This window comes from Dipodomys merriami, unplaced genomic scaffold (assembly GCF_024711535.1).
Source record: "Dipodomys merriami isolate MVZ:Mamm:240054 unplaced genomic scaffold, mDipMer1.0.p SCAF_230, whole genome shotgun sequence".
NCBI lineage: Eukaryota > Metazoa > Chordata > Mammalia > Rodentia > Heteromyidae > Dipodomys > Dipodomys merriami.
In genome coordinates, this window is record NW_027203716.1 from 1,281,790 (window position 1) to 1,295,075 (window position 13,286).

The following is a 13,286-nucleotide window of genomic DNA, read 5'->3' on the forward strand; positions in this document are numbered from 1 at the left end:
CCAACTTCAGTGCCAACAAAGCCAGAAGCCCAAGGCTCCAGTGTGGAGGGCGAGCCTTGAGCAAAAGCAGTGCACAGACTGTGCCCAGATCCTTAGTTCAAGGTCCGGGTCTGGCAACAAACAGACATATACAACAATCTGTGCATCCATCTGCCTAAAGCAGGTCACCCTCTTGTCTCCAACTGAATTGGACATTGGTCCCTGGGATAAGGGCTGGGGGAGCCGCTGTCTTCTTGACTCAGCCCATGCTGCTTGCATCACAGAACTCTGGCCACACCCCCATTCTTTCATGGTTATTTCTGACCAATGGGATACAAGAATGGTGACCACGCCCACATTCCATGCTGCCTAGTAGCACCCTGGATTCCCTCTGTTAGTTTACAACACTACCAGCAATTGAGGAAGGTAGAGGTGGCTAAGTGGTGAGGAAGAGACTCAAGCAACTTTGGAGTATAGTAGGAAATTGAGATGCCTGCCCGCACCCCAGCTCCCTCATCCCCTTCCCAAGTTGCAGGATTTTAAACCTCAGGCAATGGTGCACTGCCAACCAGGCCTAAAGCCCTGACCTGGTCCCTGGCCCTGGTTCTCTGCTCTTGGTCCATGTGTTTCGCTGCCATTGCTTCTTGCCCCACCTGGAGCAGCCTCCAGCAGCTTTTCCCAGCAACACAGGTGAGTGGCTTCCCCCAAATCACAACTAACTGTGATCAGACACCCCTCCTTGGGCACCATGACCCATGCTTGTTTCCTCACCCTGGCTCTGAGGAGCCATCTTTCTGTCTTGAGCATTTCTGAAACAGAGACTCAATATATGCTCTGATTGGACTGGATCGAAGTCTTCCTATCTGGGAAAGGTATGCTCCACCAGGCCTGGCCCTCTGTAGTTGGGATGGTAACCATGTAGCACCATGCTCAGTCATCGATTTAGATGGATTATCCCAAGCTTTTGGTCCACAGCAGCCAATTCTTGACCACAGGTGAAGCTCTGGGTAGGGCCACAACCATCAGAACTCATTCTCCTCACAGGACAGTTTGAGGAAACAAGGGATTTATACAGAGGGAATCTCTGGAGCATGGCTTGGCATGGAGGGAGTGGCATTCAGAGAAGTTTCTCTGCAATTCTGTGAGCAAATGACAGGAAGATACCCACAAAGGGCTCAGGTGGGGCCAGTTAATCATGCAACAGCTGGGGATTTTGAAACAAAACATGGGTCTCTTTCATCGTTACCCTATACCCATGAGGATGGGGATCCTTCACTGTGTTTAATTTTGCATCTGGGGAAACCGAGGCACAGAGAAGTCAGGTAACCTCCTTATGACTTCAACTTCACAGGAAGCTCGGCCTGACTTCACTACCATGCTCCCTAGGACAATGGGTGATATTCAATCCGCTTCTTGTGGTAGGGAGTCCAGTTCTTGTCAGTTGTGGGGCTTGAACACTAGGCATGGGCGCTGTTGCTGAGCTCCTCAGCAAAAGGCTAGTGCTCTACTACTTGAGCCCACAGCACCATTCCTAGTTTTCTGGTGGTTCTTTGGAAATAAGAGTCTCAGAGACGTTCCTGTGGGGGCTGGCTATGAACCATGATCCTCATATGTCAGCCTCCAGTGTAGTTAGGATTAGAGTTGTGAGCCACCGGCACCCAACCTAATTTTAATTCTGACTTTTCCCTCTCTCTTTCATAAAAACTGTTTGAATGGGTGCTGGTGAAGGGGGCCCAGCATCCCCATGTGGCTGGAATCCAAGGTGACTGTCTCATTCTGGAGGTGGGCTGTGGGTCAGGAGCTGTCTAGCTCAGCCTGTTGAAACAGCACCCTGAGGTAAGCCACACTGTGCCCTGGCTAGATCATGAAATTCATTGTCCATCCAGCCTTACTGGACTTATTGTATTGTATTGCTTTCTACATCATTTTCTAGCACCTGGCCAAACTTATGATACTTAGTTATGGAATGAAAATGTAATGCCTTCTTAAGAAAGTCATTTAGGGCTCTGGGAATGTGGCTTCATGGTATGGTGATTGCCTAGTATTCATGAAACCCTGGGTTCAATTCCTCAGTAACAGAGAAAAAAGAAAAACACTAGAAAGAATACTGGGCCACAAGTGGTAGAGTGCTAGCCTTGAGGAAAAAAATGCTCAGGAATAATTCCCTACCCCTGAGTTTAAGCCCCTGGACTGGCAAAAAAATTAGTAAATGGAAAAGAAAGAACACATACTTGAAATATATAATTGCTCCTTCCATACTGACACCTGACAATAGCCCCTAATTCATGTACTTTACTTATGTTAGGATACTGTGTTGAAAAAAGTTTTGTTCATTAAGTCACAGCAATTAATGCCAGGAATGTGCTTGGATGTCCGCTGAAGATTAATTCTGGAAAGTCAAGGATTCCAGGATTTTGTGTCATCACTGCTAATCACAAAGTGAAAAGTAGTCTGCGTGATTTTGAAATCTTTTTGGTCAGTTTTGCCATCAAAAAGGCAGAGGCTAATTAATAGTTATGACAGAAAATAAGGAGTAACTCCGGATGGAAGGAAAAAATGATAGTAAATAAGGTATACCAGAAACTGGTCTAGAGAACCATTTTTGGTTATTGAAGAACTATTTGTCAACTAGGCTTTTCCTCATTGCCTTTAGCATTCTAAATCTCTTAGGCTAGTTCTTAATCTCTGCGTGGTAAATGTATCTCCTTCTATGCTGTTCTTTCATATCTTATCTCCTTTGTTTTCTAAAAATCTCATTCTTTCTATATTTCTCTATGAACATTTCCTGATACTAAATACACCTATACAGATGTCACAGGATGCTAATATAAGGGTCCCATAGCTCATGATTCATTAATGTAACAAACTGGAAAAGGAGGACATATTTACTGCTACCTCAATTTTTTTGAAAAGCTGCAATGTCATCATTTGGTTAAAATTTCAATTCTTTGTCTACACAGTGTGTCAGTGCACCTAAATGCAAATATGAAATGGGTGCTGGTGGTTTACACCTGTAATACTAGCTACTCAGGAGGTTGAGACCAGAGGATTGTGGTTCAAAGCCAGCCTTGTCAGGAAAGTCCATGTGAACCTAATCTTCAATTAACCACCAGAAACCAGGAAGTGGTGCTGTAGCTAAAGTGGTAGTGAGGTCAACTTGAACTGAAGAGCGGAGGGTCAGTGCCCAGGATCAGAATTCAAGCCTCAGAACCAACAAAAATGGTGAAATATGACTTTAAGTTTCCCCAAAAGGAACGACAAGATCAATAATCTTCCCAAGCAAAAAAAATTAATTCCAAAATGATTCAATGCACCTACTTTTGGTGAGTTATGTTATGGAATCTGTGCTGGACATATTCTCTAAAAACAAATCGTTTAGGGATACAGGTGAACCCATTGCAACAATAAGATGTACAAGTCATTATGTCAAAAAATGAACTTTACAACTTTGGTGGGGGGAGGATGGGATGGGGGAAGAGGGAGAGTATGGGAAGGGATGGGAAGGGGAAAAAAAGAAGAGGCAACAATGCTTGATAAGAAATGTACACATTATCTTCCCCGTGTAATTGTAACTCCTCTGTATGGTATTCTCACAATACAAAAGAGAAAAAAATGTCAAATATTAGCTTTACAAAAAACATCTAATATTTCTTCTTTGAAGAGAGATGTCTATACAGTTGATGTCACTTGGCTTTCTTACTATCTTAGTTCGAATCCAACCATGGCAGTAGAGTCTGTCAAACTCTTATCTGTAATTACACAGCAAAAAAACCACAAGTGTAATTTTAGTTCAAGCAGCAGAGCTTTGGGGGCAGGTTAGCAGGAAACAAAACTGTTCAGAGACAGGATCCAGCCTAGGAGTTCAAGCCCCATAACCAACACAAACTAAAAAAACAAGCAAACAAAAACCCCAGATATTTCATTGGGACCCTCCTTAAAGGAGTACTGGTCTGAGAAGAGGCTTCTTTTGCTGATCATAATCACTGGATACTTTTTTGGAATCCTTATTCTCTGGAAAATTCAGGACCAAACTAAAGGAATTGATAACTGACTCCTGAAACAAGGGAATCATCTCAGGGGTGAAAATACCATCGATAAGACACTTTAAAGCCTCCATGTCTTTGTTTCTTACCAGTAGAATGGTTTTGGGGGGTCCAGTCGTGGGCCTGAACTCTGGGCCTGAGCGCTGTCCATCGGCTCTTCAACTCAAGGCTAGCGCTCTACAACTTGAGCCACAGCACCACTTCTGGCTTATTTTTGCTTATGTGGTGCTAACGAATCGAACCTGGGCCTCATCCATGCAAGGCAAGTGCTCTACCACTGAGGCAACTTCCCAGTCCCTGCAATAGAACACGTTTTAAACAACGTTATTTCCTTTTGTCCTATGCTGGCTTTCAAATGGCACATTATTTCTTTTTGTAATACTCTCAACTAGGAGTTTACAGAAAAGTTATATATGAGTAAATACACACACGAAAAAGTCAGGGACAGAGTTTCCTTCAAGCCTTGGGATTTTTTGAACAGTAAAAAGGAAAGCACAATTTAACTTGAACTTTGTCAATCCTCTATGTTCCATTCCTTTCCTGGGACCAGTTTCCACATCCAGTAGCAGTTACTTCCAGGAACAATCTACGGTGCTGCCTGAGATATAATGAATGTTTTCTTGCTTCACCGAAAAAACACAAGGACATCTTGCTCTGAGGTTACACGTGTTTCAGAGACAACTTAGTAAAGAGAAAATATGAAATTTATATTGCTTTTAAATACATTTTCCATAAGTATATTGAGTTCAAACTTTGTAAGTTCTCTATGAATTAAGGCGAATTTTAAATGGGAAGAAGATTCTCAGATCATTTTTTTGTGAGTGTATGTGCTGCGCATTATTTGCCAACTGTTCATGAGTTAACAGTAAGGAAACAATAGCAATAATAGGAGAAAGAGAAGTTTTGTGTTTAAGTATAAGGGTTCATAGAAGACTCTACAAATAAGACAACATTGAAACAATAAAGCCAAGTCCAGTATGTAGATTTATGAGAGTGATATAGAGAAAGCATTACTCGTACGTGGAACAGGAAGTATGAGGCCACTCCCTTTCTAAATCATGCTTGCTAACCACGCAACTTTGTAAACAGTAGAATGGAAGCATAATTCTGTTTTCAATGCAAATCAGATATAAGAGCATGGACTTAATTGGAAAAAAAAAGATCATCCTGAGAGAGCAGGGATTATACTAGCCATGAACTGGTGGATAAGATCACATTTATTTTCTTTCCTTTACTTATGTATTTTTTGTTAGTGATGGTCTTGGCACTTGAACACTGGGCCTGGGAGCTGTCCCTCTGCTATTCAGCTCAAGGCTAATGCTCTATACTTGAGCCACAGTGCCACTTTCAGTTTTCTTGTAGTTAATTGGAAAAAGAGTCTCCAGGATTTTCTTGCCCAGCCTAGCTTTGAGCCCTGTCCTAAGATCTCACCACCACCCAGCTAAGGATCACATTTCTAACAGTGTACACACAGCATATATAATGTGCATGTTCATCTATCTTTATATGAATTCTTACGTTGAAAATCTAGGCTACAGCTTAGCCTTTACACTCACAAAAATGTTTGTAATTTAAAAGTTGATACTACTGGAGAAATAAAACCTAAGAATGTAAAGGAGTCTGGGAAGTTCCGTATGCATCCAGCCTGGGCAGAACAGTCTTTGAGAAACTATAATTAACCAGCCAAAAGCTGGATTGGAAGCATGGCTCAAGTATTGGAATACCAGCCATGAGCAAGGTTGCTGAATAAGATCTTGACGCTTTTGCATACATACATACAATCATACACATATATACAGAGACACATATATGCACTCACAAATACACATATGAAGCAACTCTCAGAATATGTGGAAAAGGTAGAAAACAATAGAAAATATGTCCTGAGTAAGATTGGAATCAAGTGATAATTTTTAATGTTAGAAAGTCCTCAAGTGAACCTTCTTCAAAAAAGTTTAAGAATATTACATAGATAGGGACCAGAGTCAAGTAATCATTATTAATGGGATCAGGTCCATGGAGGAATGAATCAGAGACTCCTGCAGGTACATCTGAAAATGTTCATATTCTGTGTCAAATGTTATAACATCTTTGAAAAGAGTATATGAACACTCTGAGCAGTATAGTGGATAATATTACTGGAGAAGTTCAGAATTGCTAGTCTGTATCTCGATTAAATAAACCAAGAAACTATGGAGGGGAAATGTGATACAAGGCTAGAATTCTACCACTCAGACTAAGACAGGAGATTAGATAGTGGAATTACACAGTGATACCTTCCCTGGACCAGGTAGTATAATTTTGTCTTAATAAAACAAACCAAACAAGAAAGGAATACGCAGTTCGAAGTTTGGGCTAATATTGTCATTATATTTTGAGAAGTCGTTTCCTATTGAAATGCAACTCATATATAATCCTCAGTTGTGTTTTAAATGTTCTCTTCATTACAGAACATTCTTAGATGCAAAATGGCTCATGATTCCCATCCAAAATTTGAAAAAGTAAGTAATCATCATTCTGATAGATTCCAAGGATAGGATGAAGGATTACAAATGCTTAAGCCTGGAGAAATAGCAAAGTTAATCTAATGTAGGACTATGTAGATCTTGCTAAATTAGAGTTTAAATTTAAAATAAACATTTTGGTTTTGTTTGTAATTTCATATTCTATAGGATACTACAAAATTCTTTTATGTAGAGGGTTTAATTGATAAAGTTACAAATGTTTCTTGCAATCTATTTGCCTAGAATATTCTTTCATGAGAATTAGAACTCAGTTAATAGATAATACCAACACTTCATGTATAAAATGAAAATGTGAATAATGTAGACAGAGTTGGCAAAAAATGGATGATAGTAATTTATAAATTTAGAAAAGGCGATTTTTTGAGGTTTTGGTATAACATGGTATGAAGAGAATAATTGTGTGTCATCTGTCTTCTACCTGTATGTAACACAGGTAGCAATTTCCTTAATAACGTCTTCTGTATACAGTGAGAAAACTGCTAGGTTTGGGATTTGTTTTTTTTGTTTGTTTATTTTATTAGTTTGACCTAGGGCTTGAACTCGGGGACTAGACACTGTCTCTGAGCCTCTTTGTGCGCAAGGCCCATGCCCTACCACTTCAATCTCAGCTCACTTGTGTCTGGCTTTTGCTGGAAAGTTTATTGGAGATAAGAATCTAGAGAACCTTCCTGCCTCGGTGGGCTTTTGTCAACGTCTAGTGCGTTGGAGTCCCTGGGTAAGGGTAACAAAATCACCAGGACACAGGGGATGCAGAGTGCAAACAGCAATTGCCACTGGATGCTGTGCTTTATTGTTAGTGGTATTTAATGACAAGCAAGCATGATCTTTGCCAAGATTTGGTCAGAAGACATTGACACAAAAATTTCAACAGATACATTTTTACTTGACCTATGAGACAATGTCTTGATATATTATTATCTAAACTATTTTAGAGCATGTTCAAACCAATCAGGAAAATGCTTGACCAGCTGTTCAACTATGATTAAGCAATCAGAAGAGCTACTTCCTCAGCTCCCAGGAGTCTGTGACATGTGTTTTGAGATAGGGAGAGAGAACATTTTCCCTCTCTAGCCGGCATGCCAAGAACTTTCCTAATACTCAAACACAGTCCTCAGCTAATCCTGAGGCCGGAGTCTGCACCATTCTGCCCCTTCAACATAGACCCTGAGTCTTCACAATTTCCTTCTTTTTTCTTTTGTTTTAAAAGTAAAGCTTTCCACAGAGTTATCATAGACGCTTGCATTGGTTTCATAAATATAGAATATAACAGTACAAGTGCAAACAAAATAATAACAACCATAATTTCCACACCACTAGCAGTATGTGAAATGCTTTGTAGTATTTCTTTTGGATCCAACCCTTCCAATTGTTTAATAAATGCATCAGCAATATTAGAAGCATCATCATTTGTAAATTGTTTACCAAAAATATCATGTACATCAAATTGTAACTGAGCAATCAATTGAGCAGCAGTAGAATTTCCATATAAATATTGCTGTATTACATTCTAATCATATATATATATATTATATTTTACATTAGTAATGCAAAAGGTAGTAAAATTGCAATCACATTTTAACAATAACTTTTTTTCACAACCAATAACTTGTTTCCTAACCATCCCACTGTCTAAGACAATTAATCTGTGTTTGTAATAGAGTATCATTTTCTACCTGTGAGACCCACAATTCATGTGAATCCCGGTGACATTCTTCCACAAAGTGCTAATTTGTAAGGAAGTGTGTAGGGCAATTCCAGACACCGCAGCAACAGTGGTAATAGCAATTAAGTTTAAGATGACAGCTACCATGGCTCCAATCATGCACTATGTACATTGTAGTAGTTTGGTAAAAAATTCAATAACAACACTATCCAAAGGATTTGGGGACCATTCTCTTCCTAATTTAACAGTAGCCAAATATGAGTTCTTTGTTGTAATATCATGGTACTATACTGCCATTAAAATTAAGAGAGGAATTAATGCAAGAACACAGGCGACAATTAAAACAAGAAATAGTAGGAGAAAATGTATAATTTCCCACTAAAAATGCATAAGGCAGAGCTACACAAGCAGTTGCATCATAAGATTTGTACAAAGTAAAAGTATAAGTGGATGCAGAGTTCACCGTCCCTGAAAACGATCCATTTGATAGCATCATGGGTTTCAGCGCCGCTGCGACCTTCCAAAGATGAGTCTGAACAGCATTGGGTGCAGCCATGAAAGCCCATAGAGCATCTGCAAAGCCTCCATCTCCCTAGGCCATCAATTGAGCTCCAGTAAGCGATCCATTAATGGCTTCCGGCATCCTAGTAACATTTGATAAATCACATCTGGTAATATTCCATTCTGAACATGTGTTAATAAACTGTCCAAAAGGTCCTCAATTAATAAAATTATTGAACATTTTCCCAAATGTTCCTCTACACTCTTGCCACACAAAAGGCTGATATTTTAAATCAATATAAGTAAAATCAGGGCACATAGGTAAGGATAACTCGCCATCAGTGACACTTTCCCAGCTACTATTAATGGCCAAGTAGTTAATTGGTGCAGCTGTGTTTTAGAATTGGAAGCGCGTTTCCCAGGTAAAACCCAATGTTGCCAATTCATTACTAAACATGGAGGAGGCCCCAGAAAAACAGGCAAGGAATGAGTATAGTAAGTAAAATTTAAAAAGGTACCATCATCTTTATTGCAAAATGTGAAATTATTCCAAGGAGGAGATAAAACAGCAGGAACAGTATAGACTGTTATATACATGTCTCCCCAAACAACAGGTTCCAATAAAGGAGGGTTAGGAACAAAGTCCCAATAACTTACATTAGCATTAGCATGGACAGAGTTTACAATAAGCAGGGCACATGGCCAGGAACAAGTTCTCAGCCGTGACAGGTTTACCATTAAATTGTAACATCTTTTGTCCTTCTCCAGTCAACTTTTTAACCTGCCCCCAGGTGGGCAGTGGGGATTTCTTTTTCCTCAACTGGTGGCCGATTCCTTGCAAGATATGGGGCTGTCCTCACTGGGCCACGTCTGTATCCATCAGGCAGGAAGCTAGTATTGTTTGCCATCCTGTGTAGACACAAAACCTTATCCTTGCCCCTTATGTAATAATGTTCCTAGTTGCCATTCTGCATCCAATGCAATCTTATTCCATACGGGAGCATTTAAATAAGGTTTTTGTGATATTTGCTCAAAATGGCGCTCAGCTCTAGTTAAAATATCTCCTTGTGGTTAGTTTAAAAAATTAAGAACATAAAGAGCTTGATGTAAAATTATTTTAGGATTTTGCATGGAATACCACAAAATATCCATACTTTCATCCAACCTTTTCCTCCTTTTTAATTTTTTTCATTTGTTGTTTTAGTGTGCCATGAACACATTCAATAATGGCTTGTCCTTGGGGGTTATATTCTATTCCTGTAATATGTACCACATCATAAAGTTCACAAAATCTTTTAAATCTGATACTTTTATTGGCTGGTCCACGTCAGTCTTCATTTTGGCAGGCACTCCCATAATGGCAAAATCTTCCAATAAGTGTTCTATTACATGGTTAACAGTTTCTCCCATAAGGGCAGAAGCCCAAACAAATTTGGAATACGTATCTATTGTAACATGTACAAAGGAAAAACAGCCAAAGGCTTATACATGGATTATATCCATTTGCCAGAGCTCTATAGGTTGTAATCTGGGAGGATTTACTCCAGCAGGTACAACTCTCAAAGCATTGGTCTGCAGATAGGACACCTTTTTATAATTTGTTTACCTTGAGAATAAGGTATTTTATAAAGCATATGTAAATAGCTAGAATTTGTATGTAAATGAGAATGATCCTGTTTAGCAGAACAAAATTAATTTATCAACCTGATTATTGCCATATACAAGGTACCCAGGTAAGGAAGAGTGAGCTCTAATGTGAGCTTGTAATTGTTTAAATAATTGGTTTAGCTGGGGTTTAGATGAATGTGTAACTGCAGTGACTATATTACTCACAACTCCTACAGCTTAGGCAGAATCAGTAACAATATTAACATCTCCCACAAAATCTTGTAACACCTTAATAATAGCAAAAAGTTCATTTTGTTGAACTGATGCTTAAGTAGTTCTTTGTACCCAATATTTATTTGTTGTCCAATAGCACTTTTTGTTTTGGAGCCATCTGTAAAAACAGGAATAGCAGTTGAAATAGGGGCCTTGGTAATTATATTATTAATGATAAGTTGTTGTTTACCCAAGCAATCCCACAATCTACCTTTGGGAAAAATGATAGGAAAATTGCCCAGTAAAATTTACTAATGCTCTTTGTAGCATTTCAGACAGGTTTAACAAATATTTTACTTGGTCTTTTGGCAAAGGAAAGATGATTTCAAATAAATCATGCCCTGATAGGATAAATACCAGTTGCCTGGCCTGTTGAATAATAACTGCCAACTGTTGTTCATAAGGCATAATATTTTTTGTAAATCTATGCCGTGTATAAATCCATTCTAATGGTAGCTCATTTTGTCTTATAATTCCTGTTGGGTATTTTCATGTATCTAAAATATATAAATTTATGAGTTGATTAAGCGTTACTCGATGTAAAAACATTTTTTTATTCTCTGTTCTACAAATTGTATTTCTCTTTCAGCTTCCTTAGTTAAAGTTCTTTTGCTATGTCAATCAGGCTCCCTTTGTAACAATGAAACAAATTATGTAATAGATAAGTAGGAATTCCTAAGGCTGGTAGCATGCAAATAATATTTCCTAGTAACTTTTGAAAATCATTTAATATATGTAATTGATCACGTCGTAAAGATATTTTTTGAGTTGTCACTGTTTGTCTACAAACAATATATCCTAAATATTTTACCACCGTATCTTTTTGTATTTTTTCAGGTGCTATTATTAATCAAAAATCTTTAAATATAAAGTGTAAACACTGTAACACCATTTCTAATTCTGTTATATTTGGTCCTCCAAACAAAATATCATCCATATAATGAAAAATATAAATGTGAGGCCATTTTTGTCTAACAGGTTTTAAGGCTTATCAACATATATCTGACACATAGTTGGAGAATTCATCATTCCTTGGGGCAACACCTCCCATTGGAAGCGCTGATGAGGGGTTTGATGATTTATTTGTGGTAAAGAAAAGGCAAATCTTTTACAATCTTTACATGTACAGGAATGGTTAAAAAAAAAAAAGCAATCTTGTAAATCTATTACTATTATTGGCCAATTTTTAGGAAGCATGGCAGGCGACGGTATACTAGGTTGTAAAGCCCCCATAGGGTACATGGATGCCTTACCTCCTCATAAATCAGTCTGCAATCTTCATTTCCCTGACTTCTTTTTAATAACAAATATTGGAGAATTCCATGTTGACATAGAAGGCTCAATATGTCCTTTGGTTAACTGTACTGCAACTAATTGATGAGCTGTTTCTTATTTTTCTTTAGATATAGGACATTGTTCAATCCAAAGAAGTTCCTCAAATTTCCCTAATATCTTTATGGGCTCCATCTAAAAATGTTAAAATTGAATATAAGCTCCCCATTGTTCCAGTACATCTCTACCAATTATGTTAACTGGAACTTCCATAATATAAGTTTTAAGGACAGCTCTCTGTCCGTCTTCTGAGGTTATAGTAACATATGACACTGTTTGTCCTATAAAATTTACAGGAGTATTGCTAACTCCTTTAATATTACAGGGGATTATTTTATATAATAAATGATTAGGCCATTCATGAGTTTTAATAATTGTAATATCTGAGCCAGTATCTATTAGTCCTGTCAATATCTTTTCCTGAATATTAATCTTAATCTTAGGCTGCATTTTAGTAATATGAGTAGTCCAAAACACATTTTGTTGGTTAGTACTTTCAAATCCCCCAATGTGGAGTGTAAATGACTTTCCAATAGATATATATGATAATAACAAGATTTGAGCAATTCATTCTCCCTTTTTAAAGGAAATATGTGCAGCAGCTGACATTAAAAAATTTATTTCCCCAATATAGTCAGCATCAATAATTCCTAAATATACTAAAACTCCTTTTGCATTAAGACTGGATCTACAGGTCAATAGGCCAAATGTTCCTTCAGGTAAAGGCCCATAAATTCCAGTAGGATTTTTTTTGTGGCTTATCACCACCTTTCAAAATAAAATCTTTTAAGGCTGGTATGTCCACTGCGGTGCTGTGGGCTGTGGCAGGAACAAGGGAAAAAATGGTTGGCTGCCCTCCATTATTAATCCTGGGCCCCGGGGCTGTCCCAATGGAGACTTTCCCTGCATAGGGTAAGCATCTTTTATAGGAATTCCTTTATTGTCTATTTTTGATCAAAACTCCCTTGCCCAGTGCTTCCATTTTTTACATTTAGGGCAAATTCCTGGTCCTCTCTTGTTAACGTCAGTAGCCTTTTTGACCCTATCCAAAACACTTTAGATTAGAGGGTTTTGTTTGCAAGCATGCCAGGTTAGTGGCCATAGATTTAGCAAATACCTGCATACACCTGGATTCAGATGTAACGTCTTTGCAGTCCCTTAAATATGTATTCACATCCCCAGATTCTTTAATACGCAATAGGGTCCGTCTACAGTCCTCATTAGCATTCTCATAAGCCAACATGTGTAGCAGTTGTTGCCCTGCAGCCTCTACCACAACAGTACATTCCAAGGTCAATTTCAATCGTGATAAAAATTCAACATAGGGTTGATTAGGTTTTTTAATTTCTTTAGTCCAAAAGC

General features: G+C 38.4%; 1 long non-coding RNA gene across 2 annotated transcripts in view; it reads left to right on the top strand.

The window, feature by feature from the left end:
• The first annotated feature begins 406 nt into the window (after nt 1–406).
• The window catches only part of LOC138835208 (uncharacterized), a 53,406-nt gene continuing 40,526 nt past the window's right edge, over nt 407–13,286 (top strand). The window contains exons 1-2 of one of the 2 annotated variants that reach the window (XR_011374509.1): nt 407–669; nt 6,473–6,523. This is a non-coding gene — a long non-coding RNA (uncharacterized lncRNA). Of the gene's footprint in view, nt 670–1,748; nt 1,816–6,472; nt 6,524–13,286 lie in introns of those variants that run through there. The other variant, XR_011374508.1, reaches the window with a different exon arrangement.